This window comes from Pristiophorus japonicus, chromosome 16 (assembly GCF_044704955.1).
Source record: "Pristiophorus japonicus isolate sPriJap1 chromosome 16, sPriJap1.hap1, whole genome shotgun sequence".
NCBI classification, from domain to species: domain Eukaryota; kingdom Metazoa; phylum Chordata; class Chondrichthyes; family Pristiophoridae; genus Pristiophorus; species Pristiophorus japonicus.
The window spans coordinates 134,844,983-134,868,496 of NC_091992.1; the positions used below are offsets into that span (position 1 = coordinate 134,844,983).

General features: G+C 56.1%; 1 protein-coding gene across 2 annotated transcripts in view; it reads right to left on the reverse strand.

Annotated features, from left to right (window-relative positions):
- Positions 1–23,514, reverse strand: part of ca10a (carbonic anhydrase Xa) — a 410,115-nt gene that overhangs the window by 145,690 nt on the left and 240,911 nt on the right. The window lies entirely within an intron of this gene.

Below are 23,514 nucleotides of genomic sequence, written 5' to 3' on the forward strand. Positions count from 1 at the left end.
GGGACTGCCGCACTGTTCGAGAGGCCGTCTCGGATGAGCCTTTAAACCGAGGCCCTGTCTGCCCCCCATGCCCCGGTTGGATGTACAGATCCCACATCACTACTTTTAAGAAGAGCAGGGCAGTTATCCCCGGTATCCTGGAGCCAATATTTATCCCTCAATAAACCACTAAAAACAGATTATCTAGTTATTATCACATTGCTGTTTGCGGGAGCTTGCAGTGCACAAGTTAGGGCCTGTGTTTTTATTTTTATGTAGGTATCAATATACCTGCCGCAGAGGGAGTGCAACAAAGGTTCACCAGACTGATTCCTGGGATGGGGGGATTGTCCTATGAGGAGAGATTGAGTCGACTGGGCCGATAATCTCTGGAGTTTAGAAGAATGAGAGGTGATCTCATTGAAACAGACAACATTCTCACAGGGCTTGACAGGGTAGATGCAGGGAGGGTGTTTCCCCCCGGGCTGGGGAGTCTAGAACCAGGGGTCACAGTCCCAGGATAAGGGGTCGGCCATTTAGGACTGAGGTGAGGAGAAATTTCTTCACTCGGAGGGTGGTGAATCTTTGGGATTCTCTGCCCCAGAGGACTGTGGAGGCTCAGTCTTTGAGTATATTCAAGGCTGGAAGGTGGAGTTGAGGTAGATCAGCCATGATCTTACTGAATGGTGGAGCCAGCTCGAGGGGCCGAATGGCCAACCCCTGTTCTTGCTGAAACAAAGGCCCACACTGGGTTCTGTTGCCCAAACATGGACTTTGCCCGCCAGCAGCTGACCCCTTGTTGACATTTTCCGCTTTTAAAAATCTGAAACTCCCGCTGAAACGGCGCGAAGCGGTGGGTGATAATATCGATGGGCCTTCTCCGCTGCTCACACCAGCCCTGCACATACCCTTATCATCACCGGCAGACATTTGCAACCAATGCTGCTCTTTCGATCCGACTTAAAAGGTTTATTTTCTTTTATTGGAATTAAAAACCAATGCCGAATGCAATCAATGAAACTAAAATCGCGGGGTTATGAAAGTGGGGTGTGCAGGGTCAGGCTGGGGAAGCTGGGTGCTTGTCCTGTCGAGCCTGTCTCCAGCCTGGGTTTCCAATCAATCTCGCTTGCATTGATTATATCAATGACACTGCTCACACTTGGTCGCGGACTCCGACTGCACGAACACGGGCACTTTCACCAGTCACACACAATGTACGGCCCAGAAACAGGCCATTGGGCCCACCGCTCCGTGTCGGGTTCTATGCTCCACACCAGCCCCCTCCCACCCCTCTCACCCCTCTCCATCTCACCCCATCACCATATCCTTCTATTCCCTTCTCCCTCATGTGTTTATCCAGCTTCCCCTTAAATGCATCGATACTGTTCGCCTCAACCCCTCCCTGTGGCAGCGAGTTCCACATTCTCACCACTCTCTGGGTAAAGAACATAAGAAATGGGAGCTGGAGTCGGCCATTCGGCCCCTCGAGCCTGCTCCGCCATTCAATAAGATCATGGCTGATCTGATCATGGACTCAGCTCCACTTCCCCACCCGCTCCCCATAACCCCTTATCGTTTAAGAAGCTGTCTATCTCTGTCTTAAATTTATTCAATGACCCAGTTTCCACAGCTCTCTGAGGCAGTGAATTCCACAGATTTACAACCCTCTGAGAGAAGAAATTTCTCCTCATCTCAGTTTTAAATGGGAGGCCCCTTATTCTAAGACCATGCCCCCTAGTTCTAGTCTCCCCCATCAGTGGAAACATCCTCTCTGCATCCACCTTGTCGAGCCCCCTCATAATCTTATACGTTTCGATAAGATCACCTCTCATTCTTCTGAATTCCAATGAGTAGAGGCCCAACCTACTCAACCTTTCCTCATAAGTCAACCCCCTCATCCCCGGGATCAACCGAGTGAACCTTCTCTGAACTGCCTCCACAGCACGTATATCCTTTCGTAAAAATTCCCGGTTGGATTTATCAGTGACTATCTTATATTTATGGCCCTAGTTCCAGTCTCCCCCACAAGTGAAAACATCTTCTCTGTGCCTACCCGATCGAACCCTTCCATAATTCTGAAGACCTGTATTGGGTCACCCTCAGCCTTGTCTCTCGCAGAGTAAAGCGCCCCGGCCTGTTGAGCCTTATCTGAGCGATGCAGCCTCTCAGTTCTTGTGAATGTGCTTTGCACCCTTCTCCAGTGCTTATTGTACAGGCACCTCAGCTGCAGTTGTGTAAACAGCAGTGTTTGGAGTTCCAGAACACAATGAGTCACCACCCTCGATCTCTGTCACTAACAGGCTGGCATTGAGCACCAAGCATCTCCCCGCTCAAAGGCTAAATTCACAGATCTCAATTTCATTTTTTGAAATTGATTAAAATTTTTCAGCACTTCAACCCCATTCCCTGTTTTCTTCCCGGTCCCATAAAGGCAGCGCTAGGAATTCTCCATTGCAGCCAGTTCACCCCAGAGCGGGCCCTCCTTATCGGCACCCAAAGCAGCTGCAGCCAATCCCGGAGACAACAGCCAGGCACATCGCAGCAAGTGTATCTGGGGAAGGCGAGAAGCTGGTTAAAGCTGCATTTTATCAGCTTGTTATTCGAGATAAAACCTGCTCATAGCCAACACGAAACAAGCAGAACTAAACCTGCGACTCTCAGTAACCATCACTTCATCTTACAATAAGTTCCGTCTCAAGTTCTGGCGCAAACACGAGTCGAGAAGATGACATTGACGAGCTGCTTGTAACGGTGTGCACTCACGGACTCTCGCAGCTCTGACGGGTTCCAACAGCCCGCTGTCCCACCGTCACACTGAGCCGATCACCGGTATTGATCAACACTGATCCCCGGGGACAGAAAACCCACAGTCTTCCTGCGACACATTGACAAGTGGATTGGAACACTGACGATGAACCTTCAAATATTGGCAGTTGTGACTGAAGTGTGCAATAATCGAATTGACACTGAGGGAGCGCCGCACTGTCGGAGGGGCAGTACTGAGGGAGTGCCGCACTGTCGGAGGGGCAGTACTGAGGGAGCGCCGCACTGTCGGAGGGGCAGTACTGAGGGAGCGCCGCACTGTCGGAGGGGCAGTACTGAGGGAGCCCCGCACTGTCGGAGAGGCAGTACTGAGGGAGCGCCGCACTGTCGGAGGGGCAGTACTGAGGGAGTACCGCACTGTCGGAGGGGCAGTACTGAGGGAGCCCCGCACTGTCGGAGGGGCAGTACTGAGAGAGTGCCGCACTGTCGGAGAGGCAGTACTGAGGGAGCGCCGCACTGTCGGAGGGGCAGTACTGAGGGAGCGCCGCACTGTCGGAGGGGCAGTACTGAGGGAGCCCTGCACTGTCAGAGGGGCAGTACTGAGGGAGCGCCGCACTGTCGGAGGGGCAGTACTGAGGGAGCACCGCACTGTCGGAGGGGCAGTACTGAGGGAGTGCCGCACTGTCGGAGGGGCAGTACTGAGGGAGCGCCGCACTGTCGGAGGGGCAGTACTGAGGGAGCGCCGCACTGTCGGAGGGGCAGTACTGAGGGAGCGCCGCACTGTCGGAGGGGCAGTACTGAGGGAGTGCCGCACTGTCGGAGGGGCAGTACTGAGGGAGCGCCGCACTGTCGGAGGGGCAGTACTGAGAGAGTGCTGCACTGTTGGAGGGGCAGTACTGAGGGAGCGCCGCACTGTCGGAGGGGCAGTACTGAGGGAGCACCGCACTGTCGGAGGGGCAGTACTGAGGGAGCGCCGCATGTCGGAGGGGCAGTACTGAGGGAGTGCCGCACTGTCGGAGGGGCAGTACTGAGGGAGTGCTGCACTGTCGGAGGGGCAGTACTGAGGGAGTGCCGCACTGTCGGAGGGGGTACTGAGGGAGCGCCGCACTGTCGGAGGGGCAGTGCTGCACTGTGCGGTGTAACGGTGTTTTTGGAAAAGTGGGGTGGGCCCAGATCCCAGAGACCACCGGCCCAGGGACCCAGGGACCCAGTGACCCCCGGCCCAGGGTGAGAGATCCCTGGCCCACGGACCCCCGGCCCAACGGATGTGCCGGTGAAGTTGAGCTGCCCTGCCCCCAGTCTCGGTGGTCCTGTTTCTGGGGGTGGGCTCCCTCTAACCAACCCGCCTCTCCCTGGGATCGCTCCCCGGAGCTCTCCCCCACTGTGGCCTCTGGCTGCGTTCACTCCTCTCACTCTGAGCTGATTTGAGATTTTGCAGCCACTCTGATGTCTCCTCTGATCACAGCGAGGGTGTGCGTGGCTCTATTGCTGCAGTTAGAAGCTTACTTGGGGCTTGAATTATTTACTGAATCACTAATGGATTGGAAACACTCCCAGAATCAAGCCGGATATTTTGGAAGCAATTCAAGTTGATTGAAAGAAATAACTTGCTGGAAGCCCATGGAGCCCAAATTGCCCCTTTCCCGCGCCCAGTGAGCGCCTCCGTGAGGCGGGCGCCGGTAGTGCCACGGGCAGAATTGCCCATGCTCTGGGGGGCGATTTGCCGGGATTGCCGTGCCTCACGGTTAGTGCCCCGGGCCGCGACTACAGGCGATGACATCATCAACGTGCGCACCAACCTCATGGCCTAACGAGGGGGCGCGCGGGCCGTTTTACTTTGTCGGCCTGGCGTTCCCCTTTTTGGGTGCCGGGACGCTGGGCCGGTCGATCATGACCCTGGCGGCCCAGAGGGCGGCCACCAATGGGCTTGCAGAGTGTGCAGCGGCCCTCCTCATTGGCTGAAGGGCAGGAGCGTGAGCGCACGTCAGCACTATGTGGCGCATCCGCTGAACTCACACCCCACTAACGCCCCGTTAACGCCCCACTAATGCCCCACTAACGCCCTCTAACGCCCCACTAACGCCCCACTAACTCCCCACTAACGCCCCACTAACGCCCCACTAACGCCCCACTAATGCTCCGTTAATGCCCCACTAACGCCCTCTAACGCCCCACTAACGCCCCACTAACTCCCCACTAACGCCCCACTAACACCCCTCTAACGCCCCTCTAACGCCCCACTAACGCCCCACTAACGCCCCACTAACGCCGCACTAACGCCCCACTAACTCCCCACTAATGCCCCACTAACGCCCCACTAACGCCCCACTAACTCCCCACTAATGCCCCACTAACGCCCCACTAACGCCCCACTAACTCCCCACTAATGCCCCACTAACGCCCCACTAACGCCCCACTAACTCCCCACTAATGCCCCACTAACGCCCCACTAACTCCCCACTAATGCCCCACTAACGCCCCACTAACGCCCCACTAACGCCGCACTAACGCCCCACTAACGCCCCACTAATGCCCCACTAACGCCCCGTTAACATCCCACTAACGCCCCACTAACGCCCCACCAACACCCCACCGACTCCCCACCAACGCCCCTCTAACGCCCCACTAACGCCCCACTAACGCCCCACTAACGCCGCACTAACTCCCCACTAACGCCCCTCTAACGCCCCACTAACTCCCCGCTAACTCCCCGCTAACACCCCGCTAACACCCCACTAACTCCCCACTAATGCCCCACTAACGCCCCACTAACGCCCCTCTAACGCCCCTCTAACGCCCCACTAACACCCCACTAACGCCCCTCTAACTCCCCACTAACGCCCCACTAACGCCCCACTAACGCTCCGTTAATGCCCCACTAACGCCCCACTAACTCCCCACTAACGCCCCACTAACTCCCCACTAACACCCCACTAACGCCCCTCTAACACCCCACTAACGCCCCACTAACACCCCATTAACTCCCCACTAACTCCCCACTAATGCCCCACTAACGCCCCACTAACTCCCCACTAACGCCCCACTAACACCCCACTAACGCACCACTAACGCCCCACTAACACCCTGCTCCCCACTAACTCCCCACTAACGCCCCACTAACTCCCCACTAACACCCCACTAACGCCCCACTAACACCCCACTAACGCACCACTAACGCCCCACTAACACTCCGTTAATGCCCCACTAACGCCCCACTAACTCCCCACTAACGCCCCACTAACTCCCCACTAACACCCCACTAACGCCCCTCTAACACCCCACTAACGCCCCACTAACACCCCATTAACTCCCCACTAACTCCCCACTAACTCCCCACTAATGCCCCACTAACGCCCCACTAACTCCCCACTAACGCCCCACTAACACCCCACTAACGCACCACTAACGCCCCACTAACACCCTGCTCCCCACTAACTCCCCACTAACGCCCCACTAACTCCCCACTAACGCCCCACTAACACCCCACTAACGCACCACTAACGCCCCACTAACACTCCGTTAATGCCCCACTAACGCCCCACTAACGCCCCACTAACGCCCCACTATCACTCCGCTAACACCCTGCTCCCCACTAACTCCCCACTAACTCCCCACTAATGCCCCACTATCACCCCGCTAACACCCTGATCCCCACTAACTCCCCACTAACGCCCCTCTAACGCCCCTCTAACGCCCCACTAACGCCCCACTAACGCCCCACTAAAACGCCCCTCTAACGCCCCACTAAAACGCCCCTCTAACGCCCCTCTAACGCCCCACTAACGCCCCACTAACGCCCCACTAACGCCCCTCTAACGCCAGTCCAGCGAGGCAAAGGGCTGGAGACAGCGCTCGGCCTTGTTCCAGGGGCGCACAGCGGGGGGCTTCTGGCCTTGGCGGTAAAGGTCCCGCCCCCGGGAGGTCACCGCCCCCAAACGGGCCCCGGGGCAAGCTCAGCCCCACAGCCTTTTCTAAGGTCCAACCCCTTTGAGTTTGACAAATGTAACTTTTGAAGTGCCCCAAATTAAGTTGCGTTACCTCCCCCCCCCCAACCCCCTTCCCCCCTCCCCCCCTGTAAAGTCCTGTCCCCTCAGTACAGATTCACACGAGGCATGCAGTGAAGTCAAGGTCACTCTGGACCTGCCCCTTTATTTCACAGCTCTGGAATGCTGCACTTGCCTGAGACCTGACCTTATATACCTGTCTCTTGCAAGTGCACCCCCGGTGGTAAGGTATGCTGGTGGTTACAGGTCATATCTTATTACAGTCATGTATAGCATGTTAGGATACAGTTATATATAATAATGTAAGATACATGACACCCCCCTGCACCGCTCCAGTCTCATCGCCATCCACACAAAACCCACACACAACCCTTCCCGTGGAGTTGAACCTGCTCCCAGAGCATTTTGGCCTCAGTTGGATGTTGTTGGGATGATCCCAGGTTTGATGTGCGGAGAGTGTGTTGAACTGGGCTGAAGGGAAGGGTTGGAGATCGGGTCCGTACACTCGGCCTCAGTACCCTTGGGTTGGGGGAGGAGGGAGGGGGAGTGGGGAGGGTCAGGGAGGCTCCTGATCGTTCTCCAGTAACTGGAACTGCAGAAGCTGGATGTTGGGTGACAAGGAGCGTTAGATACAACGGGGGCGAGATTGGGCCTCGCCCCGTGTGGGGGCAGGAGACGAGGTGAGGCGGGATCTGTTGCTCCCGGCGCGGAGTTCCCCCCCCCCCCCCCCCCCCCCCCACCGTGAAACCGCGGTCACCGCCCCTCCCAGAAAGCACGGTGCAATGTGGTGCACCTCACTACCTGTTGGGCCAGGGTCCGGGGCGCGACTCGGGCGGGTTCAGCGGTGCGGTGCTGCGCGCGGTTTCTCCACGGAGCGCTGACGCGGGTCAACGCCCCTCCCCGTCTGGTAAAGGGGAGGGGCCGCTGCCAGCTCTGCACGGCCAGGTCAAAGGCCTCCGCCGGGCCGCCGGGGCTGCGTGGTGCCGTGACCACTGCCCGTGGCCGAGACGGAGAGCCGGGACTGCGCGACTACTCACTACATTACAGGCGCTATATCAATGTAAGGTGTTGTTTGAGCAATTGCCTAAAATGGGCGACCAGCGAATCGGCAGCCTGCTTTACGTCTCTCCCCATCTGTATTTCCGTTAAAGTGGGAGTAAGAAGGCGGGGCGTGGGGGGCGGGGCGGGGGGGGGGGGGGGGCGGGGGGGGGGGGTGGGGGGGGGGAGGGAGGTAAGACAGGCTGCTGACTGGTGACCACATGTTTGATACTGTCAGTCAATGTCAGCGCCCACCCAGCTCACCCCTCCCCACCGACCTGCCCCTCCCCACTGACCTGCCCCACCCCTCCCCACCGACCTGCCCCCTCCCCTCCCCCCGACCTGCCCCTCCCCACTGACCTGCCCCTCCCCACTGACCTGCCCCTCCCCTCCCCACCGACCTGCCCTCCCCACTGACCTGCCCCTCCCCACTGACCTGCCCCTCCCCACTGACCTGCCCCTCCCCCCGACCTGCCCCTCCCCTCCCCACTGACCTGCCCCTCCCCACTGACCTGCCCCTCCCCACCGACCTGCCCCTCCCTCCCCACTGACCTGCCCCTCCCCTCCCCACCGACCTGCCCCTCCCCACCGACCTGCCCCTCCCCCACCGACCTGCCCCTCCCCTCCCCACTGACCTGCCCCTCCCCTCCCCACCGACCTGCCCCTCCCCACTGACCTGCCCCTCCCCACTGACCTGCCCCTCCCCACTGACCTGCCCCTCCCCACTGACCTGCCCCTCCCCACCGACCTGCCCCTCCCCACTGACCTGCCCTCCCACTGACCTGCCCTCCCCACTGACCTGCCCCTCCCCACTGACCTGCCCCTCCCCACTGACCTGCCCTCCCCACCGACCTGCCCCTCCCCACTGACCTGCCCCTCCCCACTGACCTGCCCCTCCCCACTGACCTGCCCCTCCCCACTGACCTGCCCCTCCCCTCCCCACCGACCTGCCCCTCCCCTCCCCACCGACCTGCCCCTCCCACCGACCTGCCCCTCCCCTCCCCACCGACCTGCCCTCCCCTCCCCCGCGCCCTGCCCCCCACCCCCAGCTGTTGTAATGTGGGAAACGCGGCAGCAAATTTGCGCACAGCAAGCTCCCACACACAGCAACGTGATCAATGGCCAGTCGCTGAGATCAGTTGCAGACTCAATCAGAATAACCCTCTGCGATTCCTGCGCTGCCCGGAGCAGCAAAGCTCACGGTGTTCCTTCCACAAGCGGCAATGTAAAGATAGATTTCAGCGGGAATAAATCTGCCATCCAGATAATGATAAGAATGCGACACAATATTGATTATAAATCAATTCTGTGAGTGGGTGGCCATGGAATTAGCGGGCACACGTGCTCCGTCGACAGACTGCCGTCGAAAGGGAGTGTGGTGGGCAGAGGCACCGGGGGGCGGGCGGGTGGCGTGGAGAGAGGACGGTGGGGCGGGGGGGGGGGGGTAGAACGGGAACAGGAGAGGCTGAGGCCGGAACCTGGTCATCTGCACGGCACCAGGTGTGGTGGGTACCACGGGCACAGCCCTGGCGGGCTCTGGCCAAAGTGACCAGGTGTGGTGGGTACCTGTGGCACAGCCCGGGCAGGCTCTGGCCAAAGTGACCAGGTGTGGTGGGTACCTGTGGCACAGCCCGGGCGGGCTCTGGCCAAAGTGACCAGGTGTGGTGGGTACCTGTGGCACAGCCTGGGTGGGCTCTGGCCAAAGTGACCAGGTGTGGTGGGTGCCTGTGGCACAGCCCGGGTGGGCTCTGGCCAAAGTGACCAGGTGTGGTGGGTACCACGGGCACAGCCCTGGCAGGCTCTGGCCAAAGTGACCAGGTGTGGTGGGTACCTGTGGCACAGCCCAGGCAGGCTCTGGCCAAAGTGACCAGTGTGGTGGGTACCTGTGGCACAGCCCTGGCGGGCTCTGGCCAAAGTGACCAGGTGTGGTGGGTACCACGGGCACAGCCCTGGCAGGCTCTGGCCAAAGTGACCAGGTGTGGTGGGTACCATGGGCACAGCCCTGGCGGGCTCTGGCCAAAGTGACCAGGTGTGGTGGGTACCTGTGGCACAGCCCAGGCAGGCTCTGGCCAAAGTGACCAGGTGTGGTGGGTACCACGGGCACAGCCCGGGCGGGCTCTGGCCAAAGTGACCAGGTGCTGGCCGACTGCCACCCTCTGGGATGCAGACTCTGTAAAACCTTGCTCCCACAGCCACATCTCTTTCCTCAGTGACTGGCCCCAGCTCCCACTTACCCCACGTGGGTTCCATCCTTTGCACCCGCCCACGAGTACCGATATCTCCGAGATATTCAGCCCTCCTCGTACCCCTGCTCTCGCCCTTTCCTCAGCTCCGCGCTCAATGCCACGGGCATGCTCCCGACTTCTCTCTTCAGCAGGACAAATATCGGCCAGGACACCGGGGAGAACTCCCCTGCTCTTCTTCGAAATAGTGCCGTGGGATCTTTTACGTCCCCCTGAGAGAGCAGAAGGGACCTCGATTTAACGCCTCATCTGAAAGACGGCCCCTCCGTGAGCAAGCCAACGGACATGCCTGTAATCGTAGGAACATAGGGACAGAAGGAACGGCTCGAGCCAATTCCACCATTCAATCAGATCGTGGCTGATCTGTGACCTAACTCCATGTCCCCGCCCTGGTCCGTATCCCTGAATACCCCAACCCAGCAACAGTCCAACAATCCCAGCTTCGAAATTTACAATTGACCGCCCCCCCCCCGCCCTCGACAGCTTTTTGGAGAGAGTTCCAGATCCTCACTGCCCTGTGTGTGAAGAAACGCTCCCTGACATCACCCCTGAGCGGCCGGGCGCGAATTTTAAGGTGATGCCCCCCTTGTTCTGGACTCCCCCCGCCCGAGGGAACAGTTTCTCTCTCTCCCCACCCCATCGAATCCTTCAATCATTCTTACTCAATCTGATTTAGCCATTGAAATCCCACAGCCCCTCCATTGCTGAAGCTACCTCCAGGAGACATGCAGTTCTGCCGAGGGGTCACTGACCTGAAACATTAACCGTCTCTCTCTCCACATTTGCTGAGTGTTTCCAGCATTTGCTGTTTCTATTTGCTCATGTCCGAGCAACTTGGCCTCTCCCTGGTCCAGAAACCTTTGTTCTGAGCGACGCCTCCGTCTCTATAATTCACAGAGGGTCTGGAACTCACGGCCTGAAAGGGTGGTAGAGGCAGAAACCCTCACCACATTTTAAAAGTATTTGGATGTGCACTTAAAGTGCCGTAACCTACAGGGCTACGGACCCAGAGCTGGAAAGTGGGATTAGGCTGGGTAGCTGTTGGACACGATGGGCCGAATGGCCTACTTCTGTGTCGTAATGTTTCTATGATTCTATGAAAGGCCGATCCCTTATCCTGAGACTGTGCCCCCGGTTCTAGACTCCCCAGCCCGGGGGAAACATCCTCCCTGCATCTACCCTGTCAAGCCCCCTCGGAATCCCGTACGTCCCTCATTCGTCTAAACTGCAGAGTACAGGCCCATTCTACTCAATCTCTCCTCGGGGATCAGTCTGGTGAACAAAATGTCAGATAAACGTGGCAATGAGAGCGAGCGGGAGGTGAGACTCGCTTTAATGCCGAGGTGTGTGCCTGTGAAACCATCCCTGCCCAATACTCTGGTGTCAGCGTAGTTAGGTCTGTAAGACCAGCGTACTGTGCCCATTTCAAGCTGCACCCGTGATTAGCCTCCACAGACCACATGACAATATCCCACTGGCTGCCTGCAAAGTCACTGAGCTCGATCTCGATCAGGCACAGAACGCTTTGCATCACGTCAGACAACCTGTGGGCCTTACTCGCGCTGAGTATCAAGACTCTACTCTGACCGGCATTGTTTTATAAAATAATCTTCACCATAACTCAAACTTTATATTCAATCACGGTTAATTATTCAAAACTTCGGGATTGCAAAGTTCATAAAATTTCTGGAACTTTTGATTGTTAACCAAAAAAAGGTTAGCGGTGACTGACACTTAAAGACGGTTTCTGGGGCGGACGGTTCAGAATCGATGGACAAAAGACACCCGGGTCCATCGAGTTGGCAATATACCGTAATGGAACTGTTGACCAATCACAGCCATCAATCTCTATCCAACAATGGAGCTGTTGACCAATCACAGCCATCAATCTCTATCCAACAATGGAGCTGTTGACCAATCACAGCCATCAATCTCGATCCAACAATGGAGCTGTTGACCAATCACAGCCATCAATCTCTATCCAACAATGGAGCTGTTGACCAATCACAGCCATCAATCTCGATCCAACAATGGAGCTGTTGACCAATCACAGCCATCAATCTCTATCCAACAATGGAGCTGTTGACCAATCACAGCCATCAATCTCGATCCAACAATGGAGCTGTTGACCAATCACAGCCATCAATCTCTATCCAACAATGGAGCTGTTGACCAATCACAGCCATCAATCTCTATCCAACAATGGAGCTGTTGACCAATCACAGCCATCAATCTCTATCCAACAATGGAGCTGTTGACCAATCACAGCCATCAATCTCTATCCAACAATGGAGCTGTAGACCAATCACAGCCATCAATCTCTATCCAACAATGGAGCTGTTGACCAATCACAGCCATCAATCTCTATCCAACAATGGAGCTGTTGACCAATCACAGCCATCAATCTCTATCCAACAATGGAGCTGTTGACCAATCACAGCCATCAATCTCTATCCAACAATGGAGCTGTTGACCAATCACAGCCATCAATCTCGATCCAACAATGGAGCTGTTGACCAATCACAGCCATCAATCTCTATCCAACAATGGAGCTGTTGACCAATCACAGCCATCAATCTCTATCCAACAATGGAGCTGTAGACCAATCACAGCCATCAATCTCTATCCAACAATGGAGCTGTTGACCAATCACAGCCATCAATCTCTATCCAACAATGGAGCTGTTGACCAATCACAGCCATCAATCTCTATCCAACAATGGAGCTGTTGACCAATCACAGCCATCAATCTCGATCAGTGAGCCGACACTGACTCAGACACGGTGAGGAAACCCCTGGTGGGGGAGAGCTTTGGGAACCCTTGGACCCAAGGTCACCTCTTCCTCCCGAGCTCGCTGCACCCCCTCCCCCACATCACGGCTCACATCACTCAGGAGCTGTGGTGAAGAGGGACATGGTTCCCAGGCTGCTGCCCCTGTTCTGGGTGATTATCAGGGGCAGGACACGTTACGTTGGTTGTTAGTCTCACGCCGTGCGTTGAGAATGTGTTGAATTGTAGCGATTGCAGGCGAACCCTGTGTGGCGAGCTTGGCAAGTTATGGTTCACATTCCTGCTTTCCAACTGCTCCGGGTTCCAGGTCCCGCTCCTGAATATTGGGATCAGGGAACGGTGGAGAGCGTCAGATTTTTAAAACTTTATTCATTCAGGATGTGGGCGTCGCTGGCAAGGCCGGCATTTATTGCCCATCCCTAATTGCCCCTTGAGAAGGTGGTGGTGAGCCGCCTTCTTGAACCGCTGCAGTCCGTGTGGTGAAGGTGCTCCCACAGTGCTGTTAGGGAGGGAGTTCCAGGATTGTGACCCAGCGACGATGAAGGAACGGCCGATATATTTCCAAGTCGGGATGGTGTGTGACTGGGAGGGGAACGTGGAGGTGGTGGTGTTCCCATGCGCCTGCTGCCCTTGTCCTTCTAGGTGGTAGAGGTCGCGGGTTTGGGAGGTGCTGCCAAAGGAGCCTTGGCGAGTTGCTGCAGTGCATCTTGTAGATGGTGCACACTGCAGCCACGGTGCGCCGGTGGTGGAGGGAGTGAATGTTGAAGGTGACAATCACCCACAAAAAACATCACCAGGCTGGATGGACAGACTGAGACGACACACAACCATCACACAAGGACATTTGTGAACCAGTTGGGTTTTACGAGGTACAACAGATTCATGGTCACTTTTACCAATAGAAATTTTTTACTTCCAGACTTTTTAAAACTGAATTCAAATTCTCAAACTGGGCATGGTGGGATTGCAGCTCCCCTGCTCTGGATTATTGATCCAGTTCTTGGGTGACAAATCTATTGGCACCACACTGCTTCCTGTTCGAGGGAACCCTGTGAGTTAACGAGGGCAGTGTCCATCACTGAAAGAAATGGGCCTCTTTCCTCGAGAATTCAGAAGGCTGAGGGATAACCCAATAGAGCTCTTTAAAATTGTGAAAGGTTTTGTTGGAGTGGATACAGAGAGAGTGTTTCCCCTTTGTGGGGGAGAGCATAACTAGGGGCCATCAATATCAGACAGTCACTGATAAACCCAACGGGGAATTCAGGAGAAACTTCTTTACCCAGAGAGTGGTGAGAATGTGGAACTCGCTGCCACAGGGAGGGGTTGAGGTGAATAGTATCGATGTATTTAAGGGGAGGCTGGATAAACACATGGGGGAGAAAGTAATAGAAGGATATGGTGATGGGGTGAGATGGAGAGGGGTGGGAGGGGGCTGGTGTGGAGCATAGACCCGGCACGGAGCGGTGGGACATAGACCCCGGCACGGAGCGGTGGGACATAGACCCCGGCACGGAGCGGTGGGACATAGACCCCGGCACGGAGCGGTGGGACATAGACCCCGGCACGGAGCGGTGGGACATAGACCCCGGCACGGAGCGGTGGGACATAGACCCCGGCACGGAGCGGTGGGACATAGACCCCGGCACGGAGCGGTGGGACATAGACCCCGGCACGGAGCGGTGGGACATAAACCCCGGCACGGAGCGGTGGGCCCACTGGGCGGTTTCTGAGCTGTAAATACTATATAATTCTATGTAAAACAGCTGGATATTCCTGCGCACTCGGTGCACCGCTGGTTTGAGGAATCGCTGGTGGCGATTTGGGCATCTGACAGAGAACTTTAATTGAGCAGCAGACACCAAGTGCGATGATGTTTGAAGTCTGAGCCAGTGCTTTATTAAGACTTACTTCATGTGAGGCCAGAACATGCTCTAATTAATTACAGAATCCTGAAAAATAATGAGAAGAAAAAAAATTAATGATTTGAAGACAAGCTGGCAAGCAGCACGTCTGAAGGACTGTGGCTGGTGCCGGTAGCGGTGAGATCGCAGCCCGGTAAAGGATATGCACCGAGCGCCGTGCGTCAGTGCCAGATCCGGCTGAGGGGCTGACTCAACATCACACATCCTCATCTTCAAATCCTCGGTCCGACACACCCCGACTGACTCTTCACTGTCAGCTGTGGCTCAGTGGGTCAGTACTGAGGGAGTGCCGCACTGTCGGAGGGGCAGTACTGAGGGAGTACCGCACTGTCGGAGGGGCAGTACTGAGAGAGTGCCGCACTGTCGGAGGGACAGTGCTGAGGGAGTGCCGCACTGTTAGAGGGGCAATGCTGAGAGAGTACCGCACTGTCGGAGGGACAGTGCTGAGAGAGTGCCGCACTGTTGGAGGGACAGTGCTGAGAGAGTGCCGCACTGTCGGAGGGGCAGTACTGAGGGAGTACCGCACTGTCGGAGGGACAGTGCTGAGGGAGTGCCGCACTGTCGGAGGGGCAGTACTGAGAGAGTGCCGCACTGTCGGAGGGGCAGTACTGAGAGAGTGCCGCACTGTCGGAGGGGCAGTGCTGAGAGAGTGCCGCACTGTCGGAGGGGCAGTACTGAGGGAGCGCCGCACTGTCGGAGGGGCAGTACTGAGGGAGTACCGCACTGTCGGAGGGACAGTGCTGAGGGAGTGCCGCACTGTCGGAGGGGCAGTACTGAGAGAGTGCCGCACTGTCGGAGGGGCAGTACTGAGGGAGTACCGCACTGTCGGAGGGACAGTGCTGAGGGAGTGCCGCACTGTTGGAGGGGCAGTACTGAGGGAGTGCCGCACTGTTAGAGGGACAGTGCTGAGAGAGTGCCGCACTGTCGGAGGGGCAGTACTGAGGGAGCGCCGCACTGTCGGAGGGGCAGTACTGAGGGAGTACCGCACTGTCGGAGGGACAGTGCTGAGGGAGTGCCGCACTGTCGGAGGGGCAGTACTGAGGGAGTGCCGCACTGTCGGAGGGGCAGTACTGAGAGAGTGCCGCACTGTCGGAGGGGCAGTACTGAGAGAGTGCCGCACTGTCGGAGGGGCAGTGCTGAGAGAGTGCCGCACTGTCGGAGGGGCAGTGCTGAGGGAGTGCCGCACTGTCGGAGGGGCAGTACTGAGGGAGTGCCGCACTGTTAGAGGGACAGTGCTGAGAGAGTGCCGCACTGTCGGAGGGGCAGTACTGAGGGAGCGCCGCACTGTCGGAGGGGCAGTACTGAGGGAGTACCGCACTGTCGGAGGGACAGTGCTGAGGGAGTGCCGCACTGTCGGAGGGGCAGTACTGAGGGAGTGCCGCACTGTCGGAGGGGCAGTACTGAGAGAGTGCCGCACTGTCGGAGGGGCAGTACTGAGAGAGTGCCGCACTGTCGGAGGGGCAGTGCTGAGAGAGTGCCGCACTGTCGGAGGGGCAGTGCTGAGGGAGTGCCGCACTGTCGGAGGGGCAGTACTGAGAGAGTGCCGCACTGTCGGAGGGGCAGTACTGAGAGAGTGCCGCACTGTCGGAGGGGCAGTACTGAGGGAGTGCCGCACTGTCGGAGGGGCAGTACTGAGGGAGTGCCTCACTGTCGGAGGGGCAGTACTGAGAGAGTGCCGCACTGTCAGAGGGACAGTGCTGAGAGAGTGCCGCACTGTCGGAGGGGCAGTACTGAGGGAGTACCGCACTGTCGGAGGGACAGTGCTGAGGGAGTGCCGCACTGTCGGAGGGGCAGTACTGAGGGAGTGCCGCACTGTCGGAGGGGCAGTACTGAGAGAGTGCCGCACTGTCGGAGGGGCAGTACTGAGAGAGTGCCGCACTGTCGGAGGGGCAGTGCTGAGAGAGTGCCGCACTGTCGGAGGGGCAGTGCTGAGGGAGTGCCGCACTGTCGGAGGGGCAGTACTGAGAGAGTGCCGCACTGTCGGAGGGGCAGTACTGAGAGAGTGCCGCACTGTCGGAGGGGCAGTACTGAGGGAGTGCCGCACTGTCGGAGGGGCAGTACTGAGGGAGTGCCTCACTGTCGGAGGGGCAGTACTGAGAGAGTGCCGCACTGTCGGAGGGGCAGTACTGAGGGAGTGCCGCACTGTCGGAGGGGCAGTACTGAGGGAGTGCCTCACTGTCGGAGGGGCAGTACTGAGAGAGTGCCGCACTGTCGGAGGGGCAGTACTGAGGGAGCGCCGCACTGTCGGAGGGGCAGTACTGAGGGAACGCCGCACTGTCGGAGGGGCAGTACTGAGGGAGCGCCGCACTGTCGGAGGGGCAGTACTGAGGGAGCGCCGCACTGTCGGAGGGGCAGTACTGAGGGAGCGCTGCACTGTCGGAGGGGCAGTACTGAGGGAGCGCCGCACTGTCGGAGGGGCAGTACTGAGGGAGCGCCGCACTGTCGGAGGGGCAGTACTGAGGGAGCGCCGCACTGTCGGAGGGGCAGTACTGAGAGAGCGCCGCACTGTCGGAGGGGCAGTACTGAGAGAGAGCCGCACTGTCGGAGGGGCAGTACTGAGGGAGTGCCGCACTGTCGGAGGTGCTGTCTTTCAGATTAGACGTTAAACCGAGGCCCTGCTCTCTCAGGTGGACATAAACGATCCCATGGTATTATTTAAGAAGTGACTGCACTCCAAAGGTACTTCATTGGCTGTAAAGTGCTTTGGGACGTCCGGAGGTGATGAAAGGCGGGATGGAACTGCAAGTCTTGCTTTGTATACACGGGGGTGGGGCTCGGGCAGGTTACTGGGGAGGGTGGCGAGGTTGGGACACAGGCTACATCGCAGAGGGAGATTGTTGCTCGGAGGTGGAGAAGGAGGCAGAGCTGAGACTGTATTGGTATTTACAATGCTGGCACACTTAATAATGGTTCACAATGGATACATTCTGCTCAGTAGCACAGCGATTACTTGGTTGTGTTGCAATGCTGAGACAGGGCGGCCTGGACTGAAAAACTGCATACTTAGCGAAGATTACTCTGATTACTGAAAGCCCACAGTAAGTGGAGTCTGCGGCAATGAAAAGGAAAAACACAGTGGGTGGGCAACATTATAAATGATTTCATTTTTAAATAATAAATATAAACTATAATGCAGTCAACAGCCAATATTTTAGTGTGTGCTTGCCCTGACTGTATGGGAGGCAGCAGTGGATCAGAAAGCTCAGAGTGGGCAAAGGGCAGAGAGATAATGGTGTCAGGGGCTCAAGGTCAAAGGGCAGAGAGATAATGGTGTCAGGGGCTCAAGGTCAAAGGGCAGAGAGATAATGGTGTCAGGGGTCAATACCCGAACATCCCCAGGCACCATTTCACAGAAGAGCCGAGGAGTTCTCCCCCGGCAAATATTTATCCCTCAATCAACATCACTAAAATAGATTATCTGCTCATTATCACATTGCTGTGTGTGGGAGCTTGCTGTGCGCAAATTGGCTGCTGCGATTCCCACATTACAACAGTGACTACACTCCAAAAGTACTTCATTGGCTGTAAAGCTCTTTGGGACGTTCGGTGGCCGTGAAAGGGGGGTGCGGAGAGTGGTGGTGTGGGGAGGGCGGGGGGGTGGGGAGGGGAGGGTGAGGGTGATGGAGGGCGAGGGTGATGGAGGGTGGGGAGGGTGGGGGTGTGGAGGGAGGGGGTGATGGAGGGTGGGGGTGATGGAGAGTGGGGAGGGTGGAGGGTGGGGGTGATGGAGGGTGGGGGTGATGGAGAGTGGGGAGGGTGGAGGGTGGGGGTGATGGAGGGTGGGGGTGATGGAGAGTGGGGAGGGTGGGGCGGGGGTGGGGGTGATGGAGGGAGGGGGTGATGGAGGGAGGGGGTGATGGAGAGTGGGGGGGTCGGGGTGCGGCGGGTGGGGGTGATGGAGAGTGGGGAGGGTGGGGGTGATGGAGAGTGGGGAGGGTGGGGGTGCGGAGGGAGGGGGTGATGGAGAGTGGGGAGGGTGGGGGTGATGGAGAGTGGGGAGGGTGGTGGTGCGGAGGGAGGGGGTGATGGAGAGTGGGGAGGGCGGGGGTGATGGAGAGTGGGGAGGGCGGGGGTGATGGAGAGTGGGAAGGGTGGGGGTGATGGAGGGTGGGGATGAAGGAGGGTGGGGGTGATGGAAGGTGGGGAGGGTGGGGGTGATGGAGGGTGGGGATGAAGGAGGGTGGGGGTGATGGAGGGTGCGGAGGGTGGGGGTGCGGAGGGAGGGGGTGATGGAGAGTGGGGAGGGTGTGGGTGCGGAGGGTGGGGGTGATGGAGGGTGGGGGCTTGTGGGGCGGAGATGGAGGGGGGGGGTGCGTGTGGGCCAGGCGGGGAGACAGAGGCTGAATGACGTAGTGTGGTAAGTTTGAGGGGGTGGGCTGGAGATGGTTGTGCGTGGACTGGATGCCTGCAGCCCGCCTGCTTGGTGCTCAGGAGCCGCTCGGTGATGTTCTGGCCAAGCTGCCTGAATGGCTTCACCTGCCCGTCGCTCACTCTCCCACCGCACTGCCCCCAGCTGCATCAGCCCCGCGTGTCCCTCGGTGATTAAGGCAATGAGAACCATTGAAAATAAATATTATTCCTTAAACTGTTAGAAATCAGTAAATAACAAGAAACAAAAAGGCAGCCAGCGCCTGTGGATCTGCTCAGCCCCACAGACACTGCGGGCTGCAAACACACCAGGCCATGACTGATGGACACAGGAGCACTGCTCTCCAAGAACCCAGTGCAGAATGAACTGAATGTAAATACTCAGTGCCTGCACTCACTGAATGTGAGCAAGATAGATTAACTCCTCGCCAACAAGAAGATCATTTTTCTGTCCTTGTAATATATTTCATTATCTTTGTCCTCCTCTTCTCTCTTTCTCACCCGCCCAGGCCGCGCTGGGCCAATAGATTTGTGTTGCTACAACAACAACCGGTATTCATGTAGCGCCATTAATGCAGTAACATGTCGCAAGGCGCTTGATAGATGCGTTAAATTTGAAATAAGGAGACAGTGGGGCAGGTGACCAAAAGCTTGGTCAAAGAGGTAGTTTTAAGGAGCGTCTTAAGGGAGGAGAGAGAGGCGGAGAGGTTTAGGGAGGGGATTCCAGAGCTTGGGGACCAGGCAGCTGAAGGCACGGCCACAGTACCGAGGCAGCCCTGCACAGTCGGAGGGGCAGTACTGAGGGAGCACCGCACTGTCAGAGGGGCAGTACTGAGGGAGCGCCGCACTGTCGGAAGGGCAGTACTGAGGGAGCACCGCACTGTCAGAGGGGCAGTACTGAGGGAGCACCGCACTGTCGGAGGGGCAGTACTGAGGGAACGCCGCACTGTCGGAGGGGCAATACTGTGGGAGCGCCGCACTGTCGGAGGAGCAGTACTGAGGGAGTGCCTCACTGTCGGAGGGGCAGTACTGAGGGAGCGCTGCACTGTCGGAGGGGCAGTACTGAGGGAGTGCCTCACTGTCGGAGGGGCAATACTGTGGGAGCGCCGCACTGTCGGAGGGACAGTACTGAGGGAACGCCGCACTGTCGGAGGGGCAGTACTGAGGGAGCGCTGCCCTGTCGGAGGGGCAGTACTGAGGGAGTGCCTCACTGTCGGAGGGGCAGTACTGAGGGAGCGCTGCCCTGTCGGAGTTGCCGTTTTTCGCATGTGATGTTAAACTGGGCGTTAACCTGCCCTCTCAGGTGGATGTAAAAGATATTTGTTGCGAAGACGAGTGGAGGAGTTATCCCTGGTGTCCTGGGCCATCATTTATCCCTCAACCAACACCACTAAAAACATTATCTGCTCATTTGTCTCATTACTGTTTGTGGGAGTGAATCGGCTACCGTGCTTCCTGCAGGAGATCACTTCAAAAAGTAATGAATTGCCTGCTAAGCACTTTAGGACATCCTGAGTGGTGAAAGGTGGTGTAGAAATGAGAGTCTTTCTTTTCTCTATAATAATATTGGGTGGAGAATACACACGAGAAAGCTGATGCAGCAAAACTTGGTCACAAGCAGCATCAGTGCGGAGAGGCATGTCGGCCCTCTCAGGTGGATGTAAAAGGTCCCATGGCCACTACTTGAAGATCAGGGGAAGTTCTCCCTGGGCCAATGGTCGAGGGGCAGAGTGTTTGCACAGGTATGAAAGGGTTACAAACATAGAAACTAGGAGCAGTGGTAGGCCATTCGGCCCTTCGAGCCTGCACTGCCATTCAATATAATCATGGCTGATCCTCTATCCCAACACCATATTCCCACTTTTCCCCCATAACCCTTGATGTCTTTTGTGTCTAGAAATCTATCTGTCTCCCTCTCGAGTACATTCAGTGACTGGGCCTCCACAGCCTTCTGTGGTAGAGAATTCCACAGGTTCAACACCCTCTGAGTGAAAACATTTCTCCTCATCTCGGTCCTAAATTTCCTACCCCGTATCCTGAGACTGTGACCCCTTGTTCTAGGCTTCCCAGCCCCGGGGGAAACATCCTCCCCGCATCCAGTCTGTCCAACCCCGTCAGAATGTTATACGTTTCCTTGGTGAGTATTGTGCGCAGTTTTGGTCTCATTACCTAAGAAAGGATATACTTGCCATAGAGGGAGTGCAGCGAAGGTTCACCAGACTGATTCCTGGGATGGCAGGACTGTGGCATGAGGAGAGATTGGGTTGACTAGGCCTGTATTCACTAGGGTTTAGGAGATCCCCTCTCATTCTTCTAAACTCCAGTGAATACAGGCCTAGCCGACCCAATCTTCCCTCATACGACAGTCCTGCCATCCCAGGAATCAGTCTGGTGAACCTTCGCTGCACTCCCTCTATGGCAAGTATATCCTTTCTTAGGTAAGGAGACCAAAACTGCACACACTACTCCTGGTGTGGTCTCACCAAGGCCCTGTATAACTGTAGTAAGACATCCTTGCTCCGGTACTCAATCCTCTTGCAATGAAGGCCAACATACCATTTGCCTTCCTAACTGCTTGCTGCACCGGCATGTTTGCTTTCACTGACTGGTGTACAAGGACACCCAGGTCCCTCTGTACATCGACACTTCCCAAGCTATCACCATTTAAATAATACTTTGTCCTTATGTTTTTCCTACCAAAGTGGATAACTTCACATTTATCCACGTTATACTGCATCTGGCATGTGTTTTGCCCACTCACTCAACCTATCTAAATCGCCTTGCAGCATCTTCTCATCCTTCTCACAACTCTCAGTCCCACCTAGTTTTGTGTCGTCAGCAAACCTGGAAATATTACATTTAGTTCCGTCATCTAAATCATTTATATATATCTATATTGTGAATAGCTGGGGCCCCAGCACTGATCCCTGTGGTGCCCCACTAGTCACTGCCCGTCACCCCGAAAAAGACCTGTTTATTCCTACTCTCTGTTTCCTGTCAGTTAACCAATTTTCAGTCCATGCCAATACATTACCCCCAATCCTATGTGCTTTAATTTTGCACACTAACCTCTTATGTGGGACTTTATCAAAGGTCTTCTGAAAATCCAAATACACTACATCCACTGGTTCTTCCTTATCTATTCTATCAGTTACATCCTCAAAAAACTCCAGTAGGTTTGTCAAACATGATTTTCCTTTCATAAATCCCTGTTGACTTTGTTTAATCCTGTTGATATTATCTAAGTGTGCCGTTATCACATCCTTTATAATAGACTCCAGCATTTTCCCTGCTACTGACGTCATGCTAACCGGTCTGTAGTTCCCCGTTTTCTCTCTCCCTCCTTTTTAAAATAGTGGGGTTACATTCGCCACCCGGTTGAGCCCAGGGAGAGTGGAGCTTTACCCTCGGATCGAGTGGCACTTCATTAGCGGAGTTAGAAGGTGATTGGAATGTTGGCCACCTGGAGCAGTCCTCTCACAGGAGGGACTGCGAGTATTTAACATTACCATGTAAAGTAACCGAGGACACTAGCTCCCTCTCGAGAATCCCCGTGTACCTATTTTTGAATGTCATGGATTAACAGGATCTTTCACACAAAAAAAAGCAAGAGAAAAGAGACAGCACAATGCGGAAGAATAACAGGAATTCACGACAAAGAGAATGTGATAGAAAAGAGATGCGAGCTTTGAAATTTGGCCAATTAACCCAGCTCCTTTCTGTACAGTTGCGTCAGGGGAGTTTGCTGAGCTAGGACAAATCCTCTTCCAATCTCTGACATACACAAGCCCAACCTTCCCACCTCGCCTGAACTGGAGACAGATGAAAAGACTGACAGATTAAAATGCAGCAATTAACCGATTACCAGAGAGGGGAATAAACCTCCAATCACAATGGATTCATTTCAAAAGGAACTCTGCTGTTTCAAGCCCCAGATTCCTTACATCTATTTTTTTTTTGCTTTTATTTCTGCATGACAAACCCCCCCCCCCCGCCCAGCTCATCCTGTCCTGCACAGGCCCCCAGAGAACCAGCTGAGAATGTGCGTTAACCAACGTTCTACGTGATAGAAGATGAACTGTGCTGGTTACTGGGGTCTCATGTACCTCACCAAGACAAGTGACAGTTCGTTAAAATGCTAGAGCACAAGAACAAATGACACAGCAGCGGGAGCAGGAGTCGGCCATTCGGCCCCTCGAGCCAGCTCTGCTATTCAATAAGATCACGGCTGATCTTCGACCTCAACTCCACTTTCCCGCCCGATCCCCATATCCCACGATTCCCCTAGACTCCAAAAATCGTTCGATCTCAGCCTTGAATATACTCAATGACTTGTGCATTTAGGACTGAGATGAGGAGAAATTTCTTCACTCAGAGGTTGGTGAATCTTTGGAATTCTCTGTCCCA